The sequence below is a fragment of the Marmota monax genome, unplaced genomic scaffold (genome assembly GCF_021218885.2).
Source record: "Marmota monax isolate L192 unplaced genomic scaffold, Marmota_monax_Labrador192_F-V1.1 WCK01_AAM20220418_F8-fsc00028, whole genome shotgun sequence".
Lineage (NCBI taxonomy): Eukaryota > Metazoa > Chordata > Mammalia > Rodentia > Sciuridae > Marmota > Marmota monax.
In genome coordinates this window covers 14,107,129-14,117,639 of record NW_026694779.1, presented here as the reverse complement: position 1 = coordinate 14,117,639, position 10,511 = coordinate 14,107,129, and the positions used below count along the sequence as shown (strand labels likewise).

At 56.8% G+C, this 10,511-nt stretch overlaps 1 long non-coding RNA gene across 1 annotated transcript; it reads left to right on the top strand.

Annotated features, from left to right (window-relative positions):
* The first annotated feature begins 7,767 nt into the window (after positions 1–7,767).
* LOC131423451 (uncharacterized) lies at positions 7,768–10,075 on the top strand. The gene is made up of 2 exons (XR_009225054.1): positions 7,768–8,045; positions 9,492–10,075. It is a non-coding gene; the product is annotated as an uncharacterized LOC131423451 (long non-coding RNA).
* Positions 10,076–10,511: the final 436 nt, after the last annotated feature.

The following is a 10,511-nucleotide window of genomic DNA, read 5'->3' as shown; positions in this document are numbered from 1 at the left end:
CCTGGGGCTTGGGGAGCTAAGCAAGAATGTCTGCACCAGCCTGGTTTTGGAAAGCGTTGGCGTCCCCCGGTCCCGCCAGGCAGGGTGGCGGGTGCTGAGTCAGGCCGGGCGCTGAGCTGGGTGTGGCGCTGAGCAAGGGCCTGGCTGCTTTGGCCGTAGCCCAGGGACTGAGAGTCCCCTCCTGGTCTCTCCTGTCCATCTGTAGTCGGGTTGTGCAGGGTCGACGTGGACCGTGCCTGTGGGTGACAGCCATCCGCACGCTTCAGATAGCTACAGGACCCTGCACCCAGCACCCAGCCAAGGAGCACAAGGGTGGACACTCAGGGGTGCCCGAGTGCGAGGGGAGGCAGGGCACAGTGGACTCAGTAACCAGTCTCCACCTTAAGCTCCACCCTCTGGCCCTCGCCTGTTGGTGGCCTCGGGCACAGCCGTGGACCCTCTCTTTGACACGGAGGAGTGTCGTGCAGATTCTATGAGCTGCATGGTGATCCCTGCATGTGCCAGGGACAGACCCAGCCTGTCCTGTGGGTCGGCTCTGCCCTGCCCCCCATGGCCAGCCCTGGCAGTCCCCACCTGACACTCTCCTTTGCTGTCCCTGATATCCCTCAGGGTCGCCCACCCCCAGGAAGCTGGCCCAGGCCCCATCTTCCCAGACTTTCACAGCCTCCAGTCTGGGGCCTCCCCCAGCCTCTCCACATGGCAGCCTCCGGAGCAGGCCGATGTGCAGCCCAGCAGCAGGGCCTGTGCGCCCCTCATGGTGGATCCTGGTGGTCCCCAGGCCCCAGGCCCCGCCTCAGCTGCTCCCCCAGAACCTGCATCTCCACCAAGACACAGCCAACCTCCCTTCTAGATAAGTCACCTCCCGAGCCCTGGCCCTTGGTGACAGCACCTCCATCGCAGCATCTGGGGATGTCCACTGAGTCCTCTGTAACCAGCTGCGAGTCTCAGAGCTCCTGGGGTGGAGGGTGGGCTTGGTGGACGTGGGAAGGACAGACGGATCAACGGCTCTGCGGGGCACCCTGGGACTGCAGAGTGGCGGGTCTCCATCAGTCCTGCCCAATGGACCGACGGATGGACGGATGGATGGACGGGGTCCACCCACCGCAGTCGCTCGGGGACGGGTTGTTACCAGTTCAGGAGTCGTGACGCAGAGAAAGCAAGAGCGCTCGGGAATTCCAACGGCCATCTGAGGACTTTTATGGCTGCTGAGTCTGACCATGAAACGTGTGGAGTTAGTTGTCTTCCGATCCCTTTCTCCCGTGTTCTCTACCTTAATCTTTATTGTATTTGATGGAAGGGTTTCGCCTGCAGTGGACGTGAGATCTCAAAAGCTGGGCTCTGTAGCCCGGATCATTCTAGAGCCCCTGGTACACCAGAAGTGCAGTGGGGTACGCACGTGTGTGCATATGTGTGTGTGCGTGCGTGTGCATACGTGTGCGTGTGCGTGAGTGGGGGGGAGAGTCAACAGTCACCAGGGCCATCTTCTGGGTCCTGAGTCCCGAGGGACCATGAATTGCAGCTATTGTGATGGCCCTATTCACCCCACTGACCCAGACAGCCCCGGGGAGCAAGGGGCCGCACCATCCAACTGTGTCCCTCTCTGCCACCCCAGAGATGGGGTTTTTAAATGTCCCCCCACATGCACGGTCCTCAGATCTGGTTTCCATTAGAGAACCATTTCCCACATTAACCCCCGTGGCCTCTCCGGGGAGGCCTGCGAGAGATTTCCACCCGCCCTGTTCTTGTTTCCCAACATGTCACGTGCGTCTGACAGGAGGGGGAGCCTCCCGGGCTGGAGGTGGTACGGTAGGGGTCACCTGGAAACTGCCCTTGGAAATCTGCACCCAGTTTTCTGAATAAGAGAGAGAGGCGGCCCCTCTTCTCCCAGGGGGTCTCTCTCTCTGGGGCTGCCCTGGGGCATGCTCAGGAGCAAGTGGGGCCACCAGGCTGTGCGATGGGGACCAGGGGACCCAGGGGAACGGCTGAACCTCGTCTGTGGGAGAGCAGAGCTCATACCAGTCGCTGGAGGCCCAGCCACCGGAGCGAGCATCCCCCCAGCTGTTCAGAGACAGGGTTGGACCCGGCGTTCCAGGCCCCGTCCACCTGTCCAGAACGGCTGTCCTACGCTGTGGCCTCCGGAATCAGCACCTCGGGGTGTTTCTGGAAGACGCAGCTGAACACAGATTAGTGGGAGAGGTCAGAGCTCAAAGTAGAGCTTCAGATCTGGACCAAGTTTGCAGCCCAGGGGTTTGGATGGCGGACCCAGCTGTGAGCTCCGGTCAGAGACGCCCCCTCTCTGCAGCCTGCCCAACACCCGCGTCCTCCTCTCTGGGTCCACATGCTCCCCAGCCAACGCCCCGCTTGGCATGACTCCGGACTCGGTCAACCAGACAGAGGGGAGTGGGGCCCAGGCAGGGGTTTGAAGGGCATCTGTGTCCTGGGGCTGGGCCTCGCCTGCTGCTCCTTCAACCCTGTGTCCACCCTATGAGCAAGTGATGGCCTCCTGGGGGACCAGAGCCCACGGGGAACAGGGTGGAGGCACCCCGACTGCCGGTGCCCGGGGCAGGCCGCCCCCGCTGAGCCTCCAGGTCACCCCAGAGCAGCCCACGGCCAAGACAAGAGCCTCCCACCAGCCACAGCGTCGGGAAACCCGTCACTGTTGAAGTCCGCGGTCGAGGGTCTTCTGCACCCCTCTTCCCACTAAGCAGGGGTCCCAGAAGGCACCACTGCAGGCGAGTCTCTTACACGCACCCCGTGGACCCCTAGAAACCAAGATGGAGTCACCAGTCTACAGTTCCAGGCACCCGAAGCTAAGCTGCTTGTCTGAAATCAGGATTAGGGAGGTGACAACCAATGTCCCCAACACGCCAGCTTCAACTGGCACGGCCACCAGCCTCTCTGCCTCAATCCTTACACCAAAGGTCCCCCCAAGTCACCTGATAGCAACCCATCGGTTGTTTTTCTGTCTCCCTGTCCCCGCCTAATGGTGACTTTGAAATGACCGATGGCTCTTTCTTTGGCCCTTTTCTGTCTCTAAAGCCGACTCCTCGGCTGGATCCATGGAGCCTTATTGTATTAAACTTTTCTTTTTCTTTTTACGGTACGGAGGATTGACCCCAGGGACACTCGACCACTGAGTCACACCCCCAGCCCGTTTTTCTATTGTATTTTGAGACAGGATCATCACTGAGTCACTGAGGCTGGCTTTGAACTTGCGATCCTCCTGTCTCAGCCTCCTGAGCCCCGGGGATCACAGGCAAGTGCCACCACACCCGGGCCCTTATTGTATTACGTAGAACAAGCTTTGCCTGTTCTAGAATTGAAACCAAAGCCGATTAAGGCCTTCACACTCGGTTTTTGTAATGCCGTCCTTGGACAATTTGTTCACCTGTGACTGTACGGAGGCCTCTGTTGGTGACAGGGCCCCAGGCCAAGGACGCAGCCTCCCGCCTCGGTCCCAGGCACGGCACCTTCTGGCACAGAGCGGGTCCTCAGAGACCTTATCTAATAAACAGGTGAACCGGAACAAATCCCCCGGGGATGGACACAGATTCAAGCTTTAAAAGTGCAGTTTGCACGGCTCAGCAGTTCCACACCTGGGAATTTGGTTCAAGGAAACGTTTTCGGGAGAGTACAAAAATATTTAATTACAAGAATGTCCTACCACCGCTGCGCTCGCCGCGGGCCCGGTGGGCTTGGTGGGGAACACGGTGAGAGAGGTTTGGCCTCCACAGCCTGGTTGGCAAGACTCCTGCCAATCACGGGGACAGGCGGTTTTGGTCCACGGTGGAGCAGTTTTATTACTTTTGTGTATCTTTAGACACAAATTTGACTATTTTCAGAAATTGTGGGATTTTGAAAATTTGTAATTCCCTTTGGGCCAGGTTGGCATGCTCTGAGGGGAAGAGGAGGAGGAGGAGAAGGAGGAGGAGGAAGGGGAGGAGGAGGAGGAGGAGGAGGAGGAAGGGGAGGAGGGGGAGGAGGAGGAGGAGGAGGAAGGGGAGGAGGAGGGGAGGAAGAGGAGGAGGAGGAGGAGGAGGAAGGGGAGGAGGAGGGGAGGAAGAGGAGGAGGAGGAGGAGGAAGGGGAGAACGAGGAGGAGGAGGAGTTGTTATGTCTATCTATATGCAATATGGTAGAGACATGTGCCTTGGTTTACGTCAAAAGTTGGTCATTACCCAGGAGCGGTGGGGCGTGCCTGTTTTCCCAGCAACGTGGGAGGCCAAGGCAGGAGGATCACAAGTTTGATGCCAGCCTCAGCAACTTAGTAAGACAGTGTCTCAAAATAAAAAGGGCTGGGGGTGTGGCTCAGTGGTAGAGTGCCCCTGGGTTCAATCCTCAGTACTGCTATCATTCTATCAGGCAGGGCTCTGCAAAGACACAGAAATAGATTCCTAAAGGAGTTGGCTCACATGACGTGTGGGAACGATGGAGTCTAAATTTTGCAGGGCAGCCTGGAAACTCCGACAGGAGTCAGCGTAACAGTCTGAACTCTGAAGAGCAGGCTGGCAGAGGTTGAGGCAAGACTTGTACATTCCTGTTTTGAGGCAGAATTCCTGCTTCTCCTGAAAACCTCAGTTCTTGCTCTGAGGTCTTCAACTGATTGGATAAGACCCACCCACCCACATGATCCACCGACATGATCCCTTAATTTACAGTCAACTGGTTGTAGATGTCAATCACAGCCACCAAATACCCCTTCAAGGGTACAAGTAGATCCGTATTTGCTCAAAGAGTGCCCTGGAGCCCAGGCAAATTGACACATAAAATTTAACTATGATGACTTAGGTGGGAAAAATTTTAAGGTGCAAAACAGAATAATTGGGTCCTCTTTTTAAAGATGAACATGGGTACAGAAAAGAAACCAGGAAAGAGGCACACCATCCTATTAATGATGGTTGTCAGGGAGGGTCTGATAATGGTTGGTTTCCTTCCGGTTCTCCATTTTGCCTAAGAATAGTGCCTGCTCCTTAAAAGAAGACTCATAAATACCAAGAACAATAAAGGAAGAACTGTCAATGCCCTTCAACCAAGGTCACCCAGGAAGATATCTGCTGCTCAATGGGTGGGGATTTTTTTTTAAATTTATTTGGTCTAATTAGTTGTACATGACAGCAGAATGCACTTCGATTCATTACACACAAACGGAGCACAATTTTTCACATCATTGGTGTAGTCCTACATGTACCTGGGGTAACGGTGTCCATCTCATTCCACCGCCTTTCCCACCCCCAGCCCCCTCCCTTTCCTTCCTCCCCTCTGCTCAATCCAAAGTTCCTCCACTTTTCCCACGCCCCCCACCCTACTATGGGTCAGCATCCACTTATCAGAGAGAACATTCGGCCTTTGGTTTTTTGGGATTGGCTAACTTCACTTAGCATGATATTCTCCAACTCCATCCATTTACCAGCAAATGCCATGATTTTATTCTCTTTTATTGCTGAGTAATATTCCACTGTGTATATGTGCCATGATTTCTTTATCCATTCATCTACGGAAGGGCATCTAGGTTGGCTCCACAGTTTAGCTATTATGAATTGAGCTGCTCTAAACATTGATGTGGCTGTGTGCTGGGAGCCATTAGCCAAGTAGGTATGACAATTTCCTTGCCAGCGTACCCCATGTTGCAGTGACATTGAATGTACGTGACCTTGCTCAAGGACCAAGGCAGATTAGGGTGTTCCCGGTTTTAAGATAATCTTGTTTAGGGCGTTCCCAGTTTAGGTTCCAGGTTTAAGGTTTAAGATTATTCCTGCTGGGAATAGGGCGTATCCTGCTGCCTGAGTTCCCCTTGAGTTCTCACGGGATTCAGACAGTATATTTTGGAGATAGAAGCCCAGTGGAGGTGAATTTGGGAAGAGAACGTGGATTTCCCCAGAACGTGATTGTAGACGGCTGGTGTGAGTTCTGGAATAAAGAGTTGCTGTTTGAATCTACAAGCTGTGTGGTGGCTCGTGATTGTGTGCCCAGCCAGACTGCGGCATTTGTGCCCAGCCAGACTGCGGCAGCTGTGTCCCTGTAGTGTGCTGATTTTAAGTCCTTTGGGTATAGACCGAGGAGTGGGATAGCTGGGTCAAATGCTGGTTCCATTCCCAGTTTTCCAAGGAATCTCCATCCTGCTTTCCAGAGTGGGTTGCACCAATCTGCAGTCCAGGTTGGGTTTCTTTGGGAATTACTGTTCTCTCGTTGTACGTTCCTGTGATGCTGGGGATTGAACCCAGGGCCTGGCACCCTCCAGGAGCGAGGCCACCTCTCCAGCCGGGCGTGTGACCTGTTGCGGGAGAGAGCAGGGGTGCTGGGGAGAGCCAGGGAGCCCCCCAGGGTCAGGAAGAAGCCAGAGCTGGATCCGGGTGTTGGTGGGCAGCCGGGGTGGGAGGGTGGGGGTGGAGAGGTGCAGGAAGTGGGCCTGCTCCAGGTTGGGTGCTGTTGGGCCGTGGATCCGACTGTACGGCGGCTCTCTAACCCTAACCTAAGTAAACCTGATGTACGCGGGAGGCAGACTCCGTGAGGACAGGGCTGAGGGGCAGACAAATAGCAGCCACCACGGGAGCCGAGAGGGGGACACTGCACTGTCAGGGGACTCGGTGGCCTTGTTTGGGGTTCAGTTTTCCGGGGACAAAGTGGCTCCTGTGACGATGTTGGTGTCCTGGGAGGTCCCGTCTGTCCAGTGGGGACACAGTTTGCCCTGGGGTCAGCTCCTGATGAGAGGAAAAGAGTGGAAAGTTTTTAGGCAGTGGCCGCTGGGTGGCTTCCTTCTCAGTCTCACACGGGTCATGAGTGATTGGAGACTCGGTGACCCTGAGAAGTCGGGGGGAAGCTAAAACAAAATTAGACAAAACAGAGATGATCGTGCTGAAAGATGAATTTTTTTAAAAAAGAAACCTGGAACATCATTCGGGGCAAAATCTCCCCTTGGTGAACAAAAACTTCCTCTGTGTCAACATCGTAACTAGACCTTTCACGTCACCGCGTTCAACAGGCCCACCCACCGACAGCCTGACGGGGCTGCCTCTGGCCACGGCTCCTCCCTGGATTGATGGTAAACTCAGCGATGACCTAACCCTAAGCCAAACAACCCGAAGCCAACCGTGGGACAGCCAGGAGGACCACAGCTCATCCAATGACAGCATCCTGACACGTGTCTTGGGAAAGGAGTGGACGAGCCCACTGCAGCGCTGGCCCTACAGCAAACTGCAGGCCTCAGACCAGCAGGGCCACATACTCTTCTCTTCAAAACCATCCACAGGCCGGGCACGGTGACACACGCCTGTCATCCTAGCCGCTCGGGAGGCTGAGGCAGGAGGATCGTGAGTTCAAAGCCAGCCTCAGCAAAAGCCAGGCGCTAAGCAACTCAGTGAGACCCTGTCTCTAAATAAAATACACAATAGGGCTGGGGAGGTGGCTCAGGGATCGAGTGCCCCTGAGTTCAATCCCTGGTACCAAAAAAAAAAAAAAGTTTTTAAGGTGTACTCGGGACACACACTGCTCACTTCTAACACATGCATTCTGGTGTGTTTAAATATCCACGCAGTCTGTGACTGTAACCAACGTCCAGTAATGGACATCCTTCGCCTGAAGGTGCCCCTTCCCGCCCTCCCTCCTGCCCGCCTACCCCCCCTTCAGGTGACCTCCCATCTGCCTCCTATCAGGATAGACCAGTTTGCACTCTCTAGAATCTTCTGCTTCTCCCTTGGGCAGATGCGGCACGTTTTATGTATTTACTGACGGTGGACTTTGCTCCAGTTTGGAGCTTTTCCACGTACAGCGGCCGTGGACGTCCTGGGGTGGACACGTGCTCTCCTTGCTCCCGAGCGAGCCCCGGACAGAAGGGCTGGACTTTGTCTTTCTGATCCCTGAGCAAAGCAGGGCTCCTCCCTGAGCCACCTCCCTGCCCTGACCTTGTTTTAATCCCGGAGAGAAGCCTTGGCCTCAGCATCTTTAGGAGGGACCCAGGAGGTGGGGTGTGGGCATCAGCCAGGCCGGGATGCCAGGCCAGGACGCGGGGAGGGTCCCGTGGAGAGCCAGACCCCCCTCTGGTGCAGCCTGGTGAGCAGGTGTGGGGTGGGGGATCCAGTGAGCAGATTTGGACTTGATGCAATTTGGTGGGTTTCAGTAAATCTTCCATTAAAGACCGAGTGTCAGGGAGGCTGCTGGGGAAGAGGCAGGGGCTGGGGTTGAAGCCGGGACCCTGGAGAGCCCTGGAGGAGGGGGAGCCGGAGGCAGGAGGAGGCCTAGCTGGGGCTGTGACATTGTCATCTACGAAACGCCTCCCGTCAGGACTGCGGCCTCTGCAGCTCTGGGGAAATGACAGCCCGGAGGATTGCATCCGAAATCCTGCAACAACAAACTGTTTCTAGAGTCTCCCAGCTACAGAGCTCCCCAGAGGCCCCTGAGCCAGCCAGCCAGCCAGCAGAGGCTCTCTCTGGGAATTCTTGATCATGTTTAACAAAAGAAGCCCGGTGACATGCAGAGGCTGCTGGAGGGGACCCCGGCGCCTCTCAGGGTGCACATGTGTGAGACCCTCTCTGGTCTCCCTGTGGTCACCGTCTCAGCCTCTGCAATAACTTGGGCAGCTTAGCTCCGGGCCTCTTGCTGGCTTCCTAGCTGCCCAGGGCAGTAGCCTTCTCTTGGTTCTCGCCCTCCTGCTCTCGGGCAGGGTCTGGCCTTGCCGCCCTCCTCCCCCTCCGGGGGGGCTCTTTGTAAGGTCCGCACAGGGTGGCTCTTCTACCTTCGCAGGCTGACGTCCCTGGAACAGAGGGGAGGGCAGCTGGACTGGGCAGGGAGGAGCCCTGTTGATCGGCCTCTGGAGGAAGCCCGGTGCTGCAGCAGAAGTCATTCTGACAGGTCCCCAGCAGCTGGGGACATGACCCCTGTCCCCAGGAGGATGGCAGCACAGCTGTGCCCAGGACACCTCCCTTCTCCCCAGCTGCTCTCTTCCCTGTCCCCGCTGACCCCTGTACTCTGGCCCCGGGCTCTGCCCTTCTGTTCTTTATTTACAATCTGTAAACCCTCATAAAAGAAGGACAGAGGGCGGCAGCACCCACTGGGTGACCGCGTGCACTTTAGCTCACGAGCTCGCTGAAGTCCTCAGGAGCCCGATGGCATTGGCGGGTACAAAAACGGCATTCTGTAGCCAAGGAAAGAGCCAGAGAATCGGGCACGTCCCCTCCTGCCTCAGTCACCTCAGGCTCTTAACTCAGCACGGTGGCCTTGCACAGTCTGCCCCGAGGGTCCCTTTCCACAAGTTTCCTTCTTGGTCCTGCCCAACCAGTCCTGGGCGCCCCGCCTGCCCTGCTCCAGACTCCCGGCCAGCTGTCACTCACAAGCTCGGTTCCCTAGCTCTTGGGGCTGCGTGCGAGGCGCTGGAGATGCCCTGCTGACCAGGCAGGGCCTGCCCCGCCCTCCCTGCAGAATCGCAGCTGAACAGGAAAGAGGAGGGTCATTCGATGCCTGCCATTTGCCAAATGTATTTCATTCCAACTTCGCCCTCAGAGGAAACGCCGCCCGCCCGTGTGTTGAAAGAAGAGGATGCACACCGGAGAAGTCCCAGGGTGACGGGAACCAGCCACCCTTCCACCTGTCACCTTCGTGGGGCCAGCGGAGGTACTCCTGCCTTCCCAGGCCCCCCTTAGCCCCCTGACAGTGGCAGATGTGGGCCGTCCAATCCCACAACCCTGTGCGGCCCGGGATGCCACTTCAAAGCACTCAGAAACACTGATGTCTTTCTGACGGCGACGGTTCTCATTGGCTTGAGGACCTCTCCTGTGCCAGGAACTCAAAAGGCTCTAGCACCCTGACACTGACAGCAGCCCCGGGGCAGCCTCCCCTTTGAGGCCTCGCCATCTTCTTAGACTCCGGCAGCCAAGCCTGAGCCAGGGACGAGACTAGGCGGTTTCTTTGGGAACAGGAAGAAACACAGGCAGTTGAGCAGAGAAGTTGGGGAGTGGTGGGTGTCAATCAAAGCGACTGGGGAGGCTGAGGCAGGAGGACTGCAAGTTCAAGGCCAGCCTCCGCAACTTAGCGAGGTCCTAAGCAACTTGGCAAGACCCTGTCTCTAAATAAAAAGTAGAAAGGGCTGGGGATGTGGCTCTCAGTGGTTAAATGTCTCTGGGTTTGATCCCCAGTACCCGCCCCCGCCCAGGGAAGGGAAGCCTGATTCTGTTGGGGGTAACTCCAGCAAATGGTGTAAAGCACACATCTGGGTGTCACCGTCCCCAAGGGGTGAGGGAGGCAGGGAACGTATTCGCCAATTCAGCCCAACACTGGCTACAGGTGCGGGGGGTGGCACGGGTGCCTGCCAGGGCTGGCAGTGTGGGGGACCGCAAGCAGAGAAAGTCACACACAAGGGCATGCTGTTTCAAGCGGACACGGGAGAGGCCAGAGTCCCACTCAGCAGATACAGAAAGCCTGGAAGCATCCGACCAGGGTCCCAGGTGCCAGGCACCTGGGCCAAGAGGAAGCGGGTCTTCCCAGCCCCCAAGCCACACAGGCAGGCTGAGAGGCGCCCTCTCT